General features: G+C 41.1%; 2 long non-coding RNA genes across 2 annotated transcripts in view; one reads left to right on the top strand and one right to left on the bottom strand.

The window, feature by feature from the left end:
• LOC113933166 overlaps nucleotides 1–24499 on the bottom strand; it is a 544895-nt gene that overhangs the window by 163796 nt on the left and 356600 nt on the right. The window lies entirely within an intron of this gene.
• On the top strand, nucleotides 2863–23815 carry LOC113933165. The gene is made up of 5 exons (XR_003523257.1): nucleotides 2863–2960; nucleotides 21916–21993; nucleotides 22551–22675; nucleotides 23435–23561; nucleotides 23659–23815. It is a non-coding gene; the product is annotated as an uncharacterized LOC113933165 (long non-coding RNA).

Below are 24499 nucleotides of genomic sequence, written 5' to 3'. Positions count from 1 at the left end.
CTCTGGGAAACATAGTTTTCCCACTCCTGGCTGTGGCAGTGTAGAACAGAGCATAGACAGGACAGGGGTGGGCTGAGAGTCAACAGATAATACCTGGCACAGAGGAGTTATTTGATAATGTTTTAAAAAGCAATTGATTAAGGATGCCTGGGTGGCTCAGTCAGTTAAGTGTCTGCCTTCAGCTCAGGTCCTGATCTCAGGGTCCTGGGATTGAGTCCCATATCAGGCTCCTTGCTCAGTGGGGAGCCTGCTTCTCCCTCTGCCTGCCACTCCCCCTGCTCGTGCTCTTTCTCTCTCCCCGACCAATAAATAAACAAAATCTTAAAAAAAAAAAAAAGGCAACTGGTTAGCAACTTAACAAAAACAAACATGTTCATTTCTTGCTGTAAAGCAAAATAAATTCCAAAGGGTATAAATGGTTAAATGCATACCTAAATACTCAAAAGAGAGAAAAGGAAAAGAACAACAAAGCAGAAGAACATAGTGAAAAAAAAATCCCATTTAAGGGTGACAGAGAACTTTCTAAATATTGAAACAATGAAAGAGTCACAAAAGAAAAAATTCATATACTGGAACAAAAATAATTTCTAATTGTCAAAGAGATGCTATGTAAGATTAGGAACCAAATAATCTGGATAGTGTACTTACAACGTATGTTAAAATGGACTTAAAACATAACATATTACAAAGTAAAGGTGAAGCTGTACATACCAGAGACTCAGGTTCCTTTAGAGAAATATGGAGCCAACATGTGTACAATGTAATACTATTCAGTATCGGAAGGAATGAATTTTAGTATATACATTAACATGGACGAATATCGGTTTGGGGTGAAATAAGCCATAGAAGGATATCTACATTATTATTCTATTTAAATAAAGGGCAAAACCATACAAAACAAACTTTGTTTTTAGAGATGCATGATGGATAGTAAAACTATAAGGAAAATCAAAGAAATAAGTACCACTAATGTTAGAATTATGGTTACTTCAAAAAGAAGGAGGAAAACATTTGTAGGAGGAATACCTAGGAGATTTCTAAGGTATGGAAATGTTCTGTTTCATAAGCTGGATGGTGGAGAAATTAGCGTTTTCCTGGATTACCATGACGATGATTTAGACCATACATACACATCATTTTGATTTATGTCACAATAAAAATGAAAATTTAAAAAAGCAGATATAAAAAATTCAAAACATGGTTAAAAGAAACCCAAAATATCAAAAATGAAATGATATGAATATTCAAGAACATTTTAAATCAAAGAATTGTAAATTTATTTTATTTTTTAAGATTTATTTATTTATTTTAGAGAGCAAGAGCGTGAGTGGGGGCAGGGACAGAGGGAGAGGGAGAGAGAGTCCTGAAGTAGACTCCCCACTGAGCACAGAGCCCAGTGCAGGGCTCCACCCCAGGACTCTGAAATCACAACCTGAGCCAAAATCAAGAGCTGGCCTGAGCCTCCCAGTCCAGCTATTTACAATTTAAAATAATGGGATAAGATTTTTTTAACAATCAAACTAACAAGGATTCGAAATCTCTTAATTCTCATTGTTAGCATGGGTAAAGTGAAAACTCTCATTCTCTTGGTTGGACTATTAACCATGAACTCGGTTAAACATTTCTAGAAAGCCATTTGGCAATGTATATCATGAGCCTTTTTTAAAAAATTTTATTTTATTTCTATCATGAGCCTTTAAAAATGCCGGTGCCTTACAGAAATGACTAGAAACGTGGATCAATTTTTGTATATGAAACCGTGGTCATCTTGGTATTTTTTAAATAACAATGGAAAATTTAGAAACAGTATGGGAATAAGTAAATCATGATAGAATGAAACAGCATGCAGCTTAATTTAATGATGATTACAGAGACACTGCCATTATCATAGGAAAATGTTCATGTTATATTATTTAGTCAGAGAGGCAAACTACAAAACTTTACATCCAATATGATTTTATCAATTTTTTTAAAAAGCAAACATATTCGAAGGAAATACAACAAAATTTCAACAGCGGTTGTATCTGTGTGCCAACACCATGGATCCTTCTTTTCTTCATTTTTTCTATGTTTTCCAATTTCCTAAAATAAGCAGTTTTTACTTTTATGATAGGGTGGGAAGGATGGGGGGAATTTAATAAAGGGTAAAAGTCCAGTTTAACTCATGTTTTCATTACATTGCACTTCAGCTCTTAGCCTGGCCTTATTCCAAGAACATTCTTTTGTGGCAAGGAGACGGGAGGTAAGATCATTTCCAATTGCCATGCTTCATTTCTACCCTGACTTACATAGTGTTAGAGAAAGGGGAACTAACAGTTATTGACTGTTGTCTTGGGCACCATGTTATTCCTACATATTATCCTGTGAGATAGAAAATACTTATCCCATTTTAATGTTGAAGAAACTGAGACCTAGTAGGCTGAAGGCATTGGCTTGAGGGCACATCAGCTAGTAAGTGGCAAGGGGGTATACCTGGTTCCCAGTTGTTTCACCAAACTCCCTTCCTTCCCATATGATGGGGTCACCTATTCAAGTCTCCTACCAGAGCCTTAGTGACTTGGCTCAGGAATCAGTCTGGCTGGGCTTAAAGTACTGCCTCTACTTAGCTAACTACGGGACTTCATGTAAGTTTTATTTAATTTCTCTGTGCCTCAGTTTTCTCATCAGTAAAATGAGAAAAATAATGGCACCTTCCTCATGAGGTTGGTTGCGAGGAATACACAATATGATGCATATAAAGTGCTTAGGACAGTTCCGGGAACTCAGTAAAAGTTAGCCAACATAGTTCTCTCTAGTGGGGTCTGAGCAAACAATGAGGACTGATGTGACGTCATTTATATTCTCATTCTTCCAATGGCTCCAATGGAATGCCAGCAGACATGACCTGGTCCAAGACATGATTTCAGACAGGGACACCCAGAACCAGAAAAGTGACGTTGAGTAATCCAGAACCTACGGTGGTGAGTGAATGAGGATGCTACTATTAGCCCCACATGGTTTCCACCATTGTATGCAGCTTCTCCCTGGCTCCCGATCCCTGGGACCAACAGCAGGGTGACCACAGTACCACCTTGGAAAAACAGTCATGTCTTCAGGGGCATACTTTTCTTCATGTACATATTATCATTTGATCACTCAGCAACCCTGGAGGGGGTGGTTAGGCAAGGCAGTATTGTGAGTTTGGAAATGACCTCAGAGAATTTAGATTCGTTCTCCTTGGTCCCATAACAGAGCTGAGACAGGATCCCCAGAGCTCTCTGTATAACACCATGGTGCCTTGAAGAGCTTTGTGTCTCTGTTGCATGACAAAACTACCCCCTCATGTGTGTCTCTCACAGGCAGGAAAGAAATCAGGCTGCTGGATGTTCTAACTATGATTTCTCTCAACTCCATAATGCCAGCTATTATTCACCAGCAGCTCAGGGTTGGAGAAACAGTTTCATGCAGCTCTCCACTAGTGGGTCTGACCCACTGAGTCTCTCTTCTGGAGCCTTAGGTGGCCAGGTGTGGGGATTGTGACAGAGGTTAAGCCTGTGGGACAAAAGTGATGTGTCCTTTTCCCCACCTCACCCCCTGCTGCCTGCAACCTGAGGGTTAAAATACCTGCCTTAGTTACGTATCACACTAACCTGTAATGCCTTAAGACACCTGAGAGCAACCAGAACTCTCAAGAGCTGTTAGGTGGGGTGTAGACTGGTATAGACCCTTCAGAAAAAAGCCAGGCAGTAGCTCCTAAGGCTAAATATTTATCTACCCTATGACCCAGCAATTCCACTCCTAGGTGTGTGCCCAGGAGAAAGGAGTGCTCATGTCTAATAAAAGACACAGATTAAAAATGTTTATGACAGCTTTATTAATAGCAGGCAAAACTGAAAACCAACCTAAATGTTCATCAGTAGGAACATGGATTAAAAAAAAACCCATGGCAATATTTACTTCATGGAATTTTATATGGCAATAAAGAAGAATGAAACACCACTACATGCCACAGTATAGATAAATCTCGCAATGTAATGACGAGATAAATAAGACAGACACCAAAGAAAACATGTTGTAATGATTCTCCTTACATGAAGTTCAAGAACAGGCAAAACTAATCTATGGTGATAGAAATTGTATAGTGTTTATTGTTGCGGGGGCTTCCACTGACTAAGAGGCATAAAAGTAACTTCTTGGATGATAGAAATATTCTGCATCTTGACCCTGAATGGTGGTGGGTACACAAGTAGGAATATATGTAAGAATTCTCCGAACTTTGCACATATGAAATGTGTCCTTTGCTCTGTGTATATTATATCAAAATAAAATATTTAAAAACAAATGCTGTCAGCTGAGTCACTAAGGTTTCACTCACTAGAAACTCAGAATAATCCGAAAGCAAAAGGACAGAAGACAAGTTATCTTTTAAGTCAGCCTGTGGACCGTGCATACCTGGTAGATCCTTCTTTCTCAAAGACTTGAGGAGCAATTGGCTTTGCACTCACTGAGCTGCTGTCTGTCTCATCAGAATGCATGCCCCGAGGGAAGGGAACCATGATCCATTCATCTTCTTACCTCAGTACCTAGCAGAGTGCCTGGCTTAGAGTAGACACTCAGAAAGTATCGATGGGCAGTTGAAAAACTGGGTGTATGAAAAAATGAACAGCACACACAAATATGATCTATGCCCACAATCTAGAAAGCTGCTGCTGGGCTATGAGCTGTAGAGACAATGTTTAGGCAGCATCATGTAGACCAGGGATTCTCAGTCTGGGGAACTGTGGCTTCCCAGGAGACATTTGGCAATTTCTGGAGATATTTTTGGTTATCACAAGCAGGGGGTGGGAGGAGGCTACTGCACCTGGGATGATGCTAAATCTTCTACAATGCACAGGACAGCAGATAGCCTCCTCTCCAACACACACACACACACACACACACACACACACACAAATTATCCAACACAAAATGTCAGTAGCATTGAGGTTGAGAAACCCTGGTTCGGAGGAACAGGTAACAAACACAGAAAGAAAGCCTTGATGTCAACTGGCTACTCGTGAGCTATGTAACTTAGAGTAAGTTACGAAACTTCTCAGAGCTGTCTCCTTTGTACAAATAAGGCTGATACCTACCTTAATGGTATTTGGGAGGATTAAACGATCTCAGCTATGTGAAGAGTCTGGTTCAAAACAGGAGTCTGGTGCGATTTGGTTCCCTTCCCTTCCCTAGAGTCACTGGTGGGTAATTTTTAATAAGAGATAGATACAGTCATCAAGCATTGCTTCTTCTCCCTCTGCTTAAGGAACTACTGAAGAGTGAGGCAGCCTGTGAAGAATGCATTTTATTTGCCGAGCACATCAATAGCCCCTGTTCCTAATGAAATGCATTATTAAAAGATAAAGTCAACATATTCAGAACTCAGGCCCACGTCGCATCCCAATGTAATCTGCCATTCTCCCCGCATTGCAGGTGTCCTATAAGCTCGCCTCTGAAACACCGAGTCTGATTTCCCTGCTCTCCCTCGATTTTCTCTAAACAGGCACAAACACACTGGGTTCCCGGGAGATAGGGAGCAGAGCTTCATACAATGCCAGTACTATGTGCAAACAGCAGAAACACCACAAAGAAAAAGCCCAGCTTTGTTCTTTGCAAGTGGGAAGTGGAATTTCCCGCAGGGCTCAATCTAAGGCTTGCTTCCTTCCTACTCCTCCCCCCACCTTTATGTATTTGTAAGAGTGACTGGCCTCTAAGCCATGCTATGCTGAAATCTTATGAGCTGATTAGTATTTAGTTTGCTGTCCTTGGTGCTGAAAAACTCTCACTGTGCTGAGGGTGTCTGGGTCACTCTTGCATTTCTATTATTCATTCTGACCAGGAAATATAAGACAGAATACTAAAATACATTTCCACATTACTGTAGCAGATGCTTAATATGGAATATTTGAAAAACACACAGATAAAATAACAAAAAAGACTACTATTTACTGAAAGTATGCCACTTATCAGACATTGTTATTTATCTTATCTCATGAGGTATATACCATATATTCCCCATTTTTCAGATGAGGAGAATCAAGGCAATAACAGTCCATTAGCCTGACCTTCCAGTGGCAACCACATTGACAATGGAAAAGAGCTGGGTTACTTCACAGGCCAACCTGTCCACTTGGCTCTAGATCCTCTTTCCTCTCATCTTTTCAAAGATTCACCAGGTCTGGGGTCCTTGAATTATCATCCCCTTTGCCGCACCACCAGCTTCCCTCTTTCTACTGCACCATTCCCAGTCTCATACCAGTATGCCCCAGTATTTCTCATCTGACAGAAAAAGAAGCCAAAGCCCCTGACCATCACATTTTTCCAGACATTTCCTCATGCCTTTGTTCCTTTTCAAAACAAACAAATGACACTCCACAAAAGAGTGGTTTTAGTCACCATTCCCACTTCTTCACCTCCCATCTTACATCTTTTCCAGAACACTCATCCACATCATGGCCCTATCCTAAATCAGGAATGGCCATCATATTGATAAATCCTATGGTCGCTTCTCTAAACTCTTGTTTTATTGCCCAGGAACATGTGACATAGATAATTACTACCATTTTGGAATACTTAACGTTTCCTCTTGACTGCTGTGTCACTACAAAAATCCCAGTTTTCCTCCTAACTCCAGAGCCCAGATTTTCAGTCTCCTTTCCTGGATCTTCATCTTCCTCTTGACATGAAATAGTAAGTGTCACGGGGCTCAGCCCTGGCAAGTGCACTCTCCAAGTACACTCCTCAGCCAGGAAGTAATCTCATCTAACTCTATGGCTTTAAAAACCACCTATATATTGATGCCTCCTAAGTTTATATCTCCAGATCCAATGTCTACCTTGGCCTCTAGACTCCTACATTCAATTGGCTCCCCAGTTTCTACCTGGATGTCTCTATCATCTCAAACCTAACTTCAAAAATCAGAACTTCTGATTTTCCTTCCAAAGCTACCTTCTACTCCAGTCCTCCTCAATTCAGGAATTACCACGACCATCCATCTCTCAAAACAAAATCTTAGGGATCACCTGTGATTTTCCCTCACAGCTCACAACCAAACCCCCAGGCAAATTCCATACACAGAGTCTACCAAACATATCCCAATTCTATCAACTTCTCCCCAGCTATAATGCCACTGTTTTAGCATCTCCATTATCCCTCCCCTGGATGGCTGAAATCCCCATATTCTATTTTAATGTTGTTTGAATAGATGGGACACATGTTCAAACTCAAACTGTATCAAAATATGTATACCTTCATTCTTCATTGGCCCATTCCCACCCTATTTAGCTTTTTACATGTTAGCACATGATACATCCTGTTCTCCTCTCACTCTACCATATCTGTAGAGATATTTCCATATGAATACTTGGAGAAAGCTTCCTTACTCTTTACGTAGTTGCTTAGTATCCCATTATATGGCTGTAACAGAATGTATTCCAGTAACCTATCCTTTGACAGCTGGGTTTGCTATCACAAACGATACTGCAGTAAACTTTTATGTAGTATTTTTGTATATGCAATTATATCCACATGATAAATTACCAGAAGATAAATTACCTTTGCTGAATCAAAGGGAACATGCAAAAGCCACTTACTTGCTTCCTCTGTTTTCTCTCTTGACCCCTACATTATATTTCCAAAGGCATCTGGGTGTTTTTAAAATGTTGATTATATTAGGTCACACCTTAGCTCAGAGGCCTCCAAGGCTTCCCACCACATACATATGAGATTTAAATGCCTACTCTAGCCTCCAAGATCTGCTTATTTTGGACTATGCCTCCTCACACGGTAATCTCCAGCAGTTGTCCTTTATATTTCTAGAACACACCCAACTGTCCTTGCCTTTGCACGGGTTCCTTCCTCTGGTTGGCACACTCTTCGACCAGATCATCACATTGCTCCCTCCCTGTCTTCAGATCAGCTTAACTATCACCTCCTCAGAGGCTTCCTTGATGTTCGATCTGAAGCCCTCCACCCTGCCCCTCATTGCTGACACCATTCAAGCGTACTGTCATAGTTGACTTCTTTATAACTCTTAACTGCTTCCAAAGAGTGTCTTGATTTTTTTGTTATTATGTCTCCTAATAAAAGGTAAGCTTCATGAGAGCAGGAACTTGTCTACTACCACTGTAACCTCCAGTTCTAGAACAGTTTCTGAAAAAGTAGTCCCTGACAAACACCTATTTATGGAATGAATGACTCTTAACATCCCAGTGTGTTAACTTACAGCACCTTTCCCAAAATACTATGTACTTTTGACATAGATGAGATGGTGTCACACACATGACTTTACCTCTTGGTTTTGTCCTCTAACATTACATTTAAAGATTTCTCCAGGAAATTATAAATTCTTTGCAAAGCGCCTTTTTTATGAATTTGGGATAATTTATCAAAGGGAAAGATTATAATTATTTCAATCACTCATTTTGTTAGATGTTTGGGTTGTTGCCATAGTTTTTATTTGGACTAATACAGTGATAAACATATTTAAGCACAGATGTTTGCCTATAAATTTGAATATTCACTAAAACCAGATTTATCAGGTTTAAAAGGGTAAGATGATGTTAAGACTTTAGATACTTTTTTGAAATAGCTTTTTGGAAAGACTGCAATAATTTACACACCTCCCAGCAGTAAATCACCCCATCCTCAGCAGCTTTAATAGTTTTTCAGTATTTGCCAATTTGATAAATTAAATTGTTGTCTTTTATAACTAATGAAGTTGAATATTTTTATAGGGGATCTTTTAGTGATTAACAACAGCATTGTATCAACACCCATTTCTACAGGCTTAGGAAAGGTTTGGCTTTATCAAAGTGTCACGTAAGCTGACTGTGAATTTTCTGCAATGGAAAAAAATATTAAACAACCTTATGGGATTACCACATAAGTACTGCTTGCTTTTCACCTGCTTTGAAGAAAGATGGACCCCTTTTATGGTGCAATTTCCAGGAAATGCATTATACCCCCCTCGTTTTCTTCATAGGATATAATTTCCAGCACCACTGCTACACTTCCAAGAGGCATTTTTGAACCATTGGTGGATATTTTTAAGGGCCCATCACAAAGCTTCTGGTAGGGGCCTTTGTTTTGCATTTTCTTGGACCATGCTTCTGTGCAGATTTTTGATCATCTCATTTTACCCCTTCCCCCAGAATGGAATCCATGAGTGTGTATCAGCAAAATGACATAACATAGCATGTCTCCTCTATAGTTAAGCTAACCTTAAAGCTAATCTTAAAATTTTCAGTAATGTCACCCAAAACGAGGCCTTTTATCCAGTGGTATCAAATTAGCATGTTATAAGGGGTGCTGCACATAGCTTACATTGATTCACAGATGACTTTAAAAATTCAGCGAGCCGAGAAACCCACATTATTGATTCATGCTAACAAAACGATGAAGGCACAGCTAATCTTTACAACACACGCTGGGCAGAATGACATTTACAAATGCAGACAGATGGAAACCAATTGGACATAATTCTTTAAGGATTAAACTGATGGCTGCAATTAGATGAGAAAAGGTGAGCAGTCTCACTGCTGGGACTTGAAACAGTCTCTGGGGTCTGGGCCTAATTTGGCCTCTCCCTTAGTTAACCATGATATCCCACTGACCAGCTAGTTGGGTGGAGTTTCCCACGGCTAGCCAAGTTTAATTAAATTGGTTTGTAAAATACGCTGTGTTATTGCTTCAACATGCTTCTTGGGCTTTTAATCACAAATGCTCTGAAGAAGGCCCTGCTTAGGATCATCACAGTTGGTTGCTATCACTGTAGGATACCAGATGAACCCACCAAAGTGCTTGTTGGGACAGAATATGAAAATATCCCTTCCCATTCTGATTCCTCGTTGGAATTAAATACTCAGTCTGAATGAAGGGGAACTCCTTGGAATCTGATTTTTTTTTTTTTTTTTGGTTTCCCTTTTTTTTTTTTTAGGATTTTATTTATTTCTTTTAGAGAGAGGGAGAGAGAGAGAAAGCAGGGGGAGGAGCAAAAGGAGAGGGACAGGCAGACTCCGTGCTGAGCACAGAGCCAGACATGGGGCTCAATCCCACAACCCCTGAGATTATGACCCGAGCTGAAACCAACAGTCTGCCACTTTACCAACTGAGCCACCCAGGCACCCCTCCTTTCTTTTTAAAAAAATATTCAGGCCAGACTCACATCTCCCCATCTTAGAGAACAACTCTGCCATTTCTGAGCAGTCCCAAGGTTAGCCTGATAAACATCACCCAAAGAAGAGAAAATCTTGATAACCTTCAAGATAACTCTGATCGTCTTAAAATTCATAATGACTCTGGTTATCAGCAAAGCGGAACAGTGATGGAGTTAGAAGTGCTTTGCAGGCGTGGAGTGTAACAAAGCAACTGTGTCTGAAAATCAAATCCCATTCCTGTCACTTACACAGCAAGGGTTTAGTACATATTGTTCCTATGTCCTATAGTTCCCCCAGCCCACCTAGATCTGGCAGGGTTTCTTAGACTCTGCTGGGATGGCTCAGGGATGGCTCAGGGAAGCTCTTCTAAAAAATATAAAACACACCATCCTAAAACACCGTGGTTCACATTTGATTGTTTCTGGGTCTTCTCTTTCTTCTCTTTCCAGAGCATTCCATACCTTCCCCACTCTTTGCTATGCACTTATATCTGGGGAACCAGCAAGAATATACCCAAAGAAAAACTCCAAGAGAGGACAACTGAAGAGACACTCATTAGCATTTCTATAAGAGTTAGTACTCTTTCTGTGGAAAGTGAGCAAAAAACCAAGCAGACAAAATCCGTGAATTATCCTGAGAAACAGAAGTATGTGTTTATCCCATCGAACACAGGCATTGCCAAAAGAGCATAAAATCTCCTTGATAGACTCAAACTCAAACCTACTAGTTTCAAAATTCATCATTTCTCTCACTCAGAGGAGATGGTGTGTTTACTAGTTGTGGCGGTGTCTTACAGCAGAAATGGCCTCACTTTTGAAATCTGACCTTCATGGAGTCAAATCCTGTCTCCTGGACATTTGGGACAAGTAACTGAGTCTCACCTAGCCTCGGTTTCCTTATCTGTGAAATGGAGAGAACAATGACCACCAGTGTGACAGCACTCAAGTTTCAGTTTCTGTCCATCTTTCAACCCTATCTTTCTCTGTGCAAACTTCATTCTGAGGATCCAGCGGGGCTTCCAGCTTCTCCAAATTCAAATCCAGCTGAAATGAGGAAGCCTCCTGCAAAGTCCTGGCTGACTGAAGTCTGAGAGTCTTGTTCAACCCAAATCGACGGAGTGAACACCTCCAAAGCTGCACAGATAGAAAGACAGAAGTGAGGAATTCCCAACCAAAATAGGGGGCTGTGGCCTGAAATGGAAAAACGGATGCACCAGAGGCAAAGCACAAATGTTTGCCAAGTGTGCCCAAAGGGAAATCAATGGTAACCTTCTCTATGCCAGTGTTTCTTAACTTGGTTGCAGATTAGAATCACCTGGGGAGATTGTAAACAAAACAAAACAAACAAAACACTCTCTGGGCTCTAACCCCAGAAAGGTTAAATCAAAACACCCTGAATGAGAACTAGACGTTGGTGTTTTTTAAGCACCCCAGCCAATTCTAATATTTTGCCAGGTGTTAAGAACTCTGTCTATGTAGTTATGTATAGATACAGACCTTCATACAAACCACACATCCATATAGGATGTTTGGGCACGGGACTTTCTTTTGAAAGCTGTTCTACAGAATCAAAATCAGAATTCTCATCTAAGAAGTTCAAAAGACTACAATGTTAAAAGAGACCAGGATCTTGTGAATGTCACTATTTCTCCAGTAATTAAAGATCTTCAGAGTTTTGAACGATCTGAATGAGTTGCAGCCTCTGATCAAAACATGAATCAGCTAAAGTGCACTCTGATGTTGTCCAGTTTTTTTTTTCTTGTACATCTCAAATGACTGTGAACTCATGACTTTATGGAGGAACAAAGTCCAATTTTGGAATTTCTTCCATAGCTGACTTCCTGAGACCTATATATTCAGTTTAGAATTCTGATCCAGAAGTTCTACAAAATCACTCTAATTTGCCTCCATCTCCCCGCCTCTGTCTCTCTCTCTCTCCATGGCAATCAGCACTTCAACTTTTCCCCCAGTCTAATCTCCTCATCTATTCCTCACGTAGGAATATGCTGCAACTTTCACAGAAGTTTGTCAGACAAAGACAGAAACTTTGTCTGGATGCACTCCAGGTAATCTGTATGCCTCAAATTGTACTCCTGGTTATCGGACACAATGCCCACTGCTAGTGAGAGAGCTGGAGGTTGATCCAGGTTCATTTTTAACTACTTCATTATTATGCCACTTATAGTAAAAAAAAAAATGGATGGGGAACAGTTAATAAAACTGAGGAAACTGGAAAACAAATCAGAGAAATAAACCCAAGCAAACGGGTTGGCAATAAATGTAATTTTTTTAAGCTCCCCAATGAAAAGTCAGAGATTCTGAGATCGGGTCAAAATTTGAATCGAGCCTCATTCTGTTTACATTGGCCAGACCTAAAATAAAATCACTTATTTGGGTTAAATGCAAAAGAATAAGCAAAGAGGTGCCAGTCTATTGCAAACAAAAGTTAAACCGGGGGCTGCAATATGAATGTCAGGCACTGTAGGATTCAAGTAAAATATCTTAAAATAGAACAGATTATTTACACTGATAAATATGCAATGCACAAGGCAGACCAACAGTCATAAATGTTTACTTACTGAAATGGTTAAATACCTAGAGCTAAATTACTAGCAATATAAGGGGCAGATGATATAAACACTTTGGTGCTGGGATATTTTAACACTCAGAGTTTTTGACAGATTAAGTAGACCAATAAATAAGGATGTAAGGGATCTTGATAATACAATATTGATTGAATAGACTTTTAAATATTATATCAAGAAGACAATGAAACTTCTTTCAAGAGATTAATTAATACAATTTCCCAAATTTATATAATATTAGGTCATACACACTAGTTCAGGTCACATTCCCTGAGCATATATAGAGAACATAGAAGTGTATATAAAATACAGAGAAAAATTATAGTTTGCTGGGCATATATAATGGAAAATAGTCTTTAAAATCTAATGAACAAAGAAAAACTAGAAAATTCCAAGCCTTTACAAATTAAAAGTCTCCGTCCTATATAACATGTTGGTAATGAGAAAATTAAAACATTGGTTATAGATTATTTAGAAATAACTTATCTGAGGAAACAGAATACAAAAATGTGATGGTCCAAGATTTTAGCCTGAGATTTTATCATCAAGCAAGAAAGGATGAAGAGAAATGAACTAAAGAAAGCATATTAATTTTTTTCAAAGGCAGCAAGTGAAAAATAAGAAAAGTATAAGAAAGAAATGAAGGGGAGATTTTTTAAAAACTCAATAATTTAAGAAAACAAATAACCTGTATAGTGAATACATAAACCTGAATACTATTTTACTTGTAAACAGAAATATTAAAAAAAATTAGAAAACAGAATAATAGCAAATACTATTAGTTTTGTGCCTCGTGGTGGTTAGCTCTTATTAAAAATGTTACAAGGAGGATACTGTTATTATCTTCATTTTACAAATGAAGAAATTGAGAATTGATGAACCTAAGATCATGTAGCAGAGGTGAAATCAAAATCCTGCCACCCTGCTCTGGGACTCATTTCTTTTTTTTTTTTTTAAAGATTTTATTTATTTATTCATGAGAGACAGAGGGAGAGGGAGAGAGGGAGAGAGAGAGAGAGAGAAGCAGAGGGAGAAGCAGGCTCCCAAGGAGCAGGGAGCCCGATGCAGGACTTGATCCCAGGACCCTGGGATCATGACCTGAGCCGAAGGCAGATGCTTTAACCATCTGAGCCACCCAGGCGCCCTCTGGGACTCACTTCTGACCCATGCTTTAGTTAGCCTCTCAACACAAAGGAGAATTAATAAAATAAAATAGCTATAAATTCATAAATTAGAAGATAATGCAATGTATAATAAATACAAAATCATATACCAAATAAATTTGAAATTTTTAATGATACTGATGGGTGTTCTAGGAAAATATAAATGATAAAAAATGACTCAGTGGGAATCCGAGTAGAACTTTGGTAGAAATTGGAGTGAGTCATATAAAAATCACCTCTGCAGAAGATACATAGCCCAAATTATTCTAAATGTTAACTATTTCAACATTTTAATAGTAAGTAGGTCTTATGTTATGTTAGAAAGAAATAAAAAGAGAAAATGTGCCCTAATTTCTTTAGTGGGGTTGGCATGCATCTGCTGCTGAGAGCTGGTAACTACAGCCAAAGAAGGAGAAAGCTCTCGTCCAATCTTACTTATTGATATAGATATAAACACACTAAATAAAATACCAGCAAGCACGACTCAGCTGTGCTTCAGAAGGGTAATTTACCATGACCAAGTAGATTTTACTCCAGGAAACCAAGGATGATTTACTATTAGAAGTCACTTAATATTCAAAACTCTATTAACATAACTTATCATAGCAGTGGGTCAAAGAGGAAAGACCATAATCAAATACCTAAAGGTTTTGACAAAATTCTGTATTCATCTCTGACTTGGAATTGAGAAATACTTGGTTAACCTTGTAAAGAATGGTTCTCACGTATCAACAACCAACACTGTATCCACCTACAAACACCAGAAACACTCCCACTGAAGTCCTAGACAAAACAAAGGTCCCAGGGCACCTGGGTGGCTCAGTCCGTTAAGCATCTGCTTTTGGCTCAGGTCATGATCCCAGGGTCCAGGGAATGAGCAACCCCCCCGAAATTGGGCTCCCTCTTCAGGGGGTAGCCTGCTTCTCCCTCTCCTTTGCCCCTCCCCCTGCTCGTGCTCTCTCTCTCTCAAATAAATAAAATCTTTTTAATAAATAAATAAATAATAAATTTTAAAAAACAAGGGTCCCTGCTTTTCAACGGTTTAAATATTTAAAAAGACAAGCAAAAACCCCACAATATTAGGTTACAGATTAAAATGACAATGAGCTGTCACATCTCACCTGTTGGATGGCTATTACCAAAAAGACAAAGGACGACAAGTGTTGGCCAGGATGTGGAGAAACTGTCAGCCTGGTGCACCATTGCTGGGAATGTAAATTGGCGCAACCACTATGGAAAATGATATGGAAGTGTCTCAGAAAATTACAAACATAACTACCTTATGATCCAGCAATCTCACTTCTGGGTGTTTATCCAAAAGAACTGAAATCAGGATCTCAAAGAGATATATGCATTCTTGTGTCATTACAGCAGGATTCACAAAAGCCAAGATATAGAAATAACCTAAATGTCCATCGACTGGTGGATGGATCAAGAAAATATATATATATGTATGCAACGGAATATTATTCAGCCTTTAAAAAAAAGGAAAAAGGAAATCCTGCCACATGCAACAACATGCATGCACGTTGAGGACATTATGGTAAGACACTGTGTGGTTTCAGATGAGGCCTCTGAAAGAGTCCCACTCATACAGAGGAAGAGTAGAATGGGAATTGCCAAGGGCTATGGGGAGGAGGGAAGAGTGAGCTGCTGTTCAACTCATACCAAGTTTCAGTTTTGCAAGATGAATATGTTCTGGAGATCTGCTGGACCACAGTGCACCTACAGATAACAGCATTGTATTGTACACTTAGAAATTTGTTAAGAAGGTAGCTCTCATGTTAAGCGTTCTTTCCACAATAAAAATGTAATTTCCTATTAAAAATAGAAATTCCTGGATGCTTTGACTTTTAGTAAAAGGGTTCAGAATCAAATATAAATTTTTAAAATGTTAAAAAATTTTTTAAAGATTGGCTTAATGCCAGGTTGGACACACACACACACACACACACACACACACACACACACACACACGCATTAGATTTGGGTCTGGATCCCAGCTGCATCATTCACTAGCAATTGAACACCATTTTGGTAAATTATTTAGCCGGTACAAGTGTCGGTTTCCTGTGTCCGAGGAACAATGAATCTGCCCCATAAAGGACAGTGAGGATTACACAAGCAGACGTGGGCAGAGCCCTTGGTGCGGGGGCCTGACACATGGCAAAGGCTGAAAACACCACTGCCCTTAGGATTAGTCACAAGTGATATGAGCACAGCTCTAGAAAACACAGTTAAAGTCAACTGGAAAATAATCGGAAGTATGAAAAAGTTCAACAGAATGGCCAGAGGCAACGTAAAGACCTACAAATAGCAGTGAAAATCAGTTAGAAAACAGAACTCCCCAAGTTTCCTGCTCTCTGTTGCCGGCACTTGGCACAAAGTCCCTTCTCATGCCATCTCTGTCCCATCCCTGTCTGGTGATGACTTGGAATTATCATTTAGATTTCAACCAGTCCTCAGCCTCTTGTGGAAGCTTTGCCTGACTTCCAGGTCAAACCCCCTACCATCTACTCTTTCACTAAGAGCATCTCCTTTGCAGCTTATCGAAGCAGAAATTCCTTATTTACTTGTGGCATTATTGGATGAATGACCATTTTCCCCTCAAGACTCAGGTTCTTAGACTATGTAGCTTCTAAAAATTATGTTCACATAAGAGGATTTAATGTCTGTCTACACGCTATTTATACCATTTTAAAATGCATCCTGTAAGTCAGTATCTAACCATCCAATCCTAATTTTCAAAAGCATACCTTGATACCACATATATAAAAGAATACAAAGATATGCAAAGCACAGCATCATATTAACAGCGACACGAGATGCCTTACTTTTAACTTTTCTTTCTTTTTAATATTCAACAATACTTTCACATGTTTAGTATAACATAATACTTTCTCTCCTTTAAATGATACACAGGGACTTATCGGATATCAAAATTTCCCCAAAACTTAAAATAGATACATTTTTTTATTTTTTAACCATCTGGTGACAGGTGTTCAGGTAGCCAGTCACTGCTCTGGACCACATATAAACACAAAGATTACCTAAAAACGTCTCTCTTTCAAAAGATTATCTTCCTGGCCAATTAAGTATCATTCATACAGGAGAGAACAAAGAATTGAATATATAAAGAAAGCATTAGCAATCATGATAAACGCTGGAGAAATATCTTACTAGTCTGTCAAATACAAGAACAAGCCCGTCTTTCAGCCCCTACAGAATCACACACGGAACACCCCTTCAGTGAAACACGCGCGCACGCACATAAGCACGCATGCGCCCCAAGCCCAATACAGCATCAGGTATACACTGAGCATCTACCATGTGGCTCAGCCCTGTGCTAGCTGCTCGGAGGACTTACTCCCTGTTTTCAATGAAGTCGTTGGTGACTGAGACCCACACATGGAGGAAAGAGAACCAACAGCATAAAATGGGAAGGGAATACCGACAAATAAGTGGTAGACAGTAGCTTTGCACATTTGCAGAGCGAGACCTTCCCACCGGGCACGGGCTGCCAGCAGGACTCCCGGTGGTGGTGCGAATCAACAACGTTGCTGTTTCCATTGCACTCGCACAAATAGACAAATGGATGGAGGAACTCCCGTGCTAAGAAAATGCAAACACCTTCATCAGGTTCCACTCTCTCGCCACCTACCCACCTGGCATGCGGCCCCCTAGTCTGACTGTAGAGCCTGTGCCCATGCCAAGCACTCCTTGAAACATACTTCTCCTTCCATCTTTGGCGTTTGGTTCTGCTTCCTTCCCAGCAGGAAGTCTTTCCTGGCCTCCCATGCCAGAGGCAAGGGCCCGCCTCTGTTCTCCTGGTCTCCTGTGGTCTTTCACTTACTGCTCTTGTCACCCTATACTGCACTTTCTCCTCACCTTCTCTGATTTGCCCACTAGGGACAACTCTTATGGTCATGTTTTATGTATCTTAATATGCCCGAGTCCTAGCTCCTCTATGGCCCTGAGCATACTCTGGGCTAAGGATATGACACTTTCACTGAAGGAAGGAGGGAATGAGGTGGTTCCATGCCCAGCACAGAGCCCAATACCAGGGCTTGATCTCACGACCCTGAGATCATGATCTGAGCTGAAATCAAGAGTTGGCCACTTAACCATCTGAGCCACCCAGGTGCCCCAGTGTGGACATATTTTATACACCTTCCCCATTAATTGATGCACTCTGTGATGACAGAGCCTCTGTGTCTCCTCTATCCTTGGCTCCCCTCCTAGCTACCACCACACTGTAGATAACAAATAAATAAAGAGTGAGCAAATGGATAAATGCAGGATTAGTGGCCTGGAGATGTTAGTCTGGTATTCATTCCCCCATGGCTGGACTTGGCAAATTTAAGCAGAGCAGAAGGGGAAGTGGTGAAGACAAGTTCTTGGATCTTATTCAGAGCTCAGATATTCCCATCACTGCATCTTTTATGGGTCGTGTTTTCACTCAGCCTATCAGGAAATGTATGTGATTTCCTGTCGGTATCTGAATGAACTTAAGGTGTCAGAAGAAACATGAGACTGTCATCTGAGGGAACATCACTAATGAAATTCTGGAAACCCATCCTTCCAGGAGAGGGATGCAATGGCATCCATACTCTGTCTCATCAAAACACACCTCTGAGGAGAGAAGAGTGGATGGTCTCAGGTGAGGGAATGGTTGTTCTTGCTCTCTTACTTGGGGCCTCCCAGACGCATTGTTTCTCTCCTGTCTGGGCTGGATCTTGGCAGTTCCTGCAGCAATACGGGGAGTTATTTTGGGGAGGCAGTTGATACGTGGCTAGTCCTCCTACAGATCAGCAATAGCTGCTTGAAATGTTAAATGTCTCCCAGATGGAGATACTTAACATTTGTAGGAGGAATAATTTGGAGGAGAAAAAATGCATTTGTCTTTTTGGCATCCTGTGGATTCTGTTAGAGAAGAAAGAGAACACTGTGATTCCTGCCATCCACATGTCAGTATTTTCTTGGAATTTTGCAAGTCCCAATGACTGTGCTACTTCTTCTAGGGGTATCAAGTTTTGGATGTGCTGGAGCTCAAGGGAAAAGTGTATGGAACTGGAGTCTCAGAGGTCAGACAGTTGACAAATTTCCCAGAAACCATTCGAGTTCAGCCTCTTGTCCATCAGTGGCACATACTTTCATCATGTGGACCAGATGTTTTTTTTTCTTTGGCTGTGATCTCTTAAGTACAGGGAAGGTTGCAAAGTATAGGGCAGACTGGTCTAGAACACCAGGAGTTAGGATGCATGAGTTCTGGCCTTGCTTCTGCCACTAACTTTCTTTGTGGTCATGGGCAAACCACCTTATCTCACAAAGCCTTGCTTTTCCCACCTGTGAGATAAAGGGGTTCAGTTAAATAACCTTTAAAATCCCCCTCTAATTGAAGAACACTGCTATTACTCTGCTACGGCAGAGTGACAGTGAGTGACATCATTGTAGGGAAACATGAACTTGTCCTTCAACTGGGAAGGGAAGGCTTCACTGAACTGCCCATCACGCCCACTACTCATGGAAGAGACAGAGCGCATCACTCACAAAAAGGCTGAATCAGTGACCCTTTCCTACTTTATTCCTTTTCTGAACACCATAGGATCTCCATGACCTTGGGTGCTTCTGTATTTCTCACTCCCCTGCTCTCTGCAGCAATGCACTGTGCCCAGCTGATCCCTGATCACTGATTGGGATCTGATGGAGAAGTGTGGGGCTGCTGAATTCAGGGACTGTCTTCTCATTTTTTCAAGACCCAGATTCTGACTTGACCCTGTATTGGGCTGGATATACTTGATTTCAATGTGGTCCCACCTCCAGGAATCCTGCACAGTAGCTCTTAGTAGCACGGTCATTTCCTCACCCTAGGAAGCTTTCTAGATAATAGACTCTTATCTACCCTTTTCCTCTTTCATCTTGATGTACAGGAAAATTTCTTGGTCCATTATACGACATGGGACTCTAATATTAGTCACCTGGGAATACTAATTCAGTCTCTATATGTCTGTCTCTCTCCTTCTTCCTTCCAATCTTGTTACATTCCTATCTATCACCTTGATATGGAAGTTTCCATATTAATATAGGGGCAGCTTGGGATGAGTCAAGTCCCCAAATTCCAACCTACCTCCAGGCTTGATCCTCAAAGAGATGGGTAGGATCCATGTGTCTCCCAACATCCTCTCTTACTTAGCTGAACCCATTCTGAGCCATAGAAAAAGAGGAGGGGGGATTTCTACCCTCCCTACCTTACGAGAATTTCACTTATATTTTATCCTACTCCTTTCTGAGGTAAAAAAGGGTTTTTTTCTCTTGTTTTCCCTGGGGCTCTAATGGTACAATGGCATTCTGGGAACCCGATTCTTGTGGTAGAAGATGAAAACAAGTAAGTAATATTTTAAAATATTATTCCCATTACGAAATTAGTTCCCCAATTACTGAAAGAGATTTGCTTGACTTCGGGGTGACTCACTTCCCCTCTGTGAGCCTTCGAACTATAAGATGAGTTGGTCAGTACTTACATCCACTAAAACCCCTTCCAGTTCTTATGTCCTGGTCTCACTCCAGCCATGAGGTGTTGTAGAAGGCTCACAACAATCTGGAGAGCCAGCCACCCCACTTCCAAACCATGTTAGGCTACTATTTAATTTCTTTGGCATCTTTTGCATAGCTAAACTCCACTGTGAGTTGTATGCTTTAACAACTTGGTGTTATAGTTATTTTAGGAAAAATAAAGAGGAGGAGGAGGACAGGAACAAGATGGTAGCCAACAAGAACAATTAAGTTCTCTTCTCACTGGCTGGAGCCTGAGGCTGCTGAAAACAAATAGGATCACAGACATACCCACACAGAGGTCCTGGTACATTCGGTTGTAATGAGGGATTAAGTCAGGTGGGACAGAGAAATTTCATGATTAATTTTAAGATTTGGAAAACTGAAAGACCGGATATGGTGATACACACAAGATCCATTCAGAATAAGGGTTCAGTGGCAGTGGCTCAGGGAGTGATGACTGTTCTCCAGGTTGAGATTGTGTCAGTTATTCTAATGTGTGTCTATAATCTCCATGCTTTATGCACATTTGTTGTCTAGGACTGCTTTTCTAATGACAGCAAAAAGATTGTGGTAAGCGTGAATGTCACATTTAGGCTATTCTAAAGGATGAGAAGGTGGACCCTACCACCCAGAAAAATGAAAAAAAAAAAAACATCTCTTGGGAGAATGTAGTGTTGAATTACAACGCTCCATTCTTTTGGCCTATCAGGAATATTTATTAAGGCCACTGTGTGCCAGGTCATCTGCCAGATGATGAGAGATTGTATTGCATAAGACAGGTGCAGTTCCTCACCTTGCAAATGTTATAATCAGGTAAGGAAGTTGGAAAAATAAGCCAACAGTTCCATTTAAGTACAGTTAGCAAAGACACGGAGAAGTGGAGGGGGTCTCCACAAAAGCAGAGAGTCAACCACCTAACCTATCCCATGGTTGTTGGGTAGGTGGGCAGTCAGAGGAGGCCTCTGAGAGGACATGGCCTTTGAGTAACAGAACTTACAGTGTTCCAAATTGGCCTGGATAAGGGTGTTTTCCACTAAAAAGAGACAATGGAAGCCTCCGGTCCTTGGATTCCCCAATATCAATTCCAACTGCCTTTGAGTTGTCCGATCTTTCTTCCTCCTAATCTGAAACATATAGATGACACTGAAAGCAGCCCCGCATGCCTGCCTTTAATGGCAGGATTGAAAACAAGTGGTTGGCATTTCTCGGGGCAACCCAAACTATGTAAACTTCAGCTAAATGCTCGAAACGGCAATGTTTACAAAGATTTGGATTTCTGGCACGGAGCCCATTTTATTTTTTTTTAAAGGGAAAGAGATCTTTAAAAAAACAACCAAACAAACTCTGAAAGAATGCCTTAAAACTCCCCAGTTCCCAGCGCAGTCAGACATCAATAATGTATTTTAAGGCCGTGTATTTTTCATTCCTCGCTGTCTTCCAGTAGTCCTCGGGGGCCGCCATGTTGAGTTGCAGCGATAACCATCTTGGCCACAACGGGGATCGTGCCTGGAATCATGCAGTGAGTAGCCCACGGCCCCCAGTCTCATTGCCTTAATGCGGGCCTCAAAGAGTTTACTGCACACCCGACTCACTCTAACTGACCTCAGAGGAGGCTCATAAGGGGAATATTACCTGTAAGAGGCTGGTTTTCTTTAACTGATTTTTACACAGCAAGCAAGAAATCACTCCTGAGAAACAGGAACATCCTGAGGTGTTAAGACGGGTACTTGTGGGTTCAAATCTGGTTCTCAGATTTACCTGGGTAGGTCACCTTACCCTCTGAGCCTCAGTTTACTCCTCTGTTCAATGGAAACATTTCTTCTTTGTAAGATTATTGTCTTAAAATTAAATTTTATATTTGCCAAATATACACATTAAAAAAAAATTAGAGTACTAAAAGTCTTATAATGAAACTCAGCAGTTTCAACCCTCCTCACTCCTGAATCCTGCACCCTGGGGCAGCCACTCTCCACTGCCTGAGCTGATTCTTTTAATACTTACATCCACGTATTTAAATACTGTAGATTTCTCTTGTTCTCACCTTGTTTCTCGCATATTTGGGTCCTTCTCTTTCAGACTGGACATTTCCTGCACAGAGTTGTGGTCCGATTGAAGAGCAAGACTCTAGGAAGCCCTCATGAGTTCCATGCACATGGGGGCAGGGTGTTGGCTGACGAAATTCTTTGTAGGATGAGGAGGCAGTGAGTCAGCCTATTCATTTGAGAACCACAATATTTCAGTATCTTGATGTCTTTTCTCATCGATCTGTCACTTTCTGCAGATGAGAAACCTCTGAGCATTTGCGTGAGGAGGAGAAGGGAGGTGAAGGGCCCCAGTGTTTACTCACTTCTCTTTCCAACTGTCTGCTACCCCTGTGGAGCCCATGAGTCCTGGGCTTGTCTCATTGATTAATACAGAAACCCCACTTCTGTGGGTCAGGGGTGAGGGGTGGAAGGAGAGGCGGTTGTCTGACTGTGTCAGGGGAAAGGCAGGGAACCTGGAGAGTCAAAGCTCCATATACAGCTTCTAAGTCCCAACTCATTCCCGCCTTCCCTAGTACCCTGGGCCTCAAAATGCCTGCTTTGCCACTACGTCTTCTCTGCAATGTCACTCATCAACTCTTCTGCTTTCCACCTTCCCGAATCCATCTAAATCTCTCCTGGTCTGCTCTCCTCTGCTGTGCTCTTTCTCTTTGTAAGGTAATACCTTCCTCCCTCCCTCCCTTCTTCCCTCCCTCCCTCCCTTCTTTTTTTGCTACCTCTCCAGTGGGATTTAAGGAGGGAGGAGAGAGAAATTCTTGTGGCCAATCTGCCAATCTGCTTTTTACCCCTTACTTTATAAACATGAGTTCTGTTGGAAGACCTACCTGAGGTAAAGGATGTACAGTATCCTGCTCAATACCTGGCATACATTTAAGTGCTCAATAAAATAACTGTGCCATGTCTCTCATCTTCCCTGAGAACATTCCATGACATCCCCAAAGGAAAGGGTGTGTGGCCTGAGAGCTGTAAGATTTTTAGGAGATTCCTGGACTCCATAGTGCCTCCAAGGGAAGGGTGAGGAGTCTGGAATGCTCTGTTTCTCCAGGTCAGTTAACTCCATGAACTTAATTAATCCTCAAGACAGCTTCATTAAGCAGGTATGATTACCATTCCCATTTTATGCCCATTGTCTTAATATCCAGGCACTAACAAGGGCCTGGGGCAGTCTCTTGTTTGGAAGGAAGGAAAGAAAGAAGAGAAACATCCTTTTGACTCTCTGCTGGTGACCATACATCAAAGGAATACATCCACCCTGCCCTGTAAGAGCCTTTCCAAGGTCCAGACGGACACAACTGGACATTAATTAAAGTGATGAAAAGAGATTTTGTTTGCTATTTTATTTGGTAACTACTGATAGCAGGGGGAAAATCAGGACTCTGTTCCATTTGTGCAGAGATGATTTGGGTGTTTTAAAGGGAGGGGGAGAGGAGAGGAGAGCTGGGGCTCAGCTGAGTCAGAGAAGAGAAAATTTACAAAGGACTGGTCAGGTAAATGCGATTAAGCTGGCTGTGTCTGCTAGCTGGCAATCACTGAAGTTAGGATTCTCTCCTCCTACAGAGACTGGGAGACAGAGACCCTATCCTTCTGATAGCTACATTTAAAATGAAAGGCTCTCAGGTCCTTAAGAAAAACACTTGCATTTTAAGAGATACATATTCCCAATTATAAGAACTTTTTAGTAGATGGTCTGAGAAAGAAATTTGGCTAGAACAAACAGTAAATCTCCACGCAGCACTGAGCTTTCTCAGGCAGGCACTTTAATAGGGGGCGGGGGTCACCCTCAGGACGTGGCCTTCTGTTGCTAGAAGCCATGTTTGGACAGAGCTGGGATCTGCAGTTCTCTCCACCAGGTCCCACAAAAGCCTAGAATAATCATCCTAGCATGATGACACGTGTCCACGTGCACGTCCCGCGCACGCACCCACGCACACGCGCAAACACACACACACACACTCACCGTGGAGAGTGATAACTAATAAGCGA

Source organism: Zalophus californianus, chromosome 10 (assembly GCF_009762305.2).
Source record: "Zalophus californianus isolate mZalCal1 chromosome 10, mZalCal1.pri.v2, whole genome shotgun sequence".
Taxonomy (NCBI): Eukaryota; Metazoa; Chordata; class Mammalia; order Carnivora; family Otariidae; genus Zalophus; species Zalophus californianus.
This window is presented reverse-complemented; position numbering and strand designations above follow the sequence as displayed.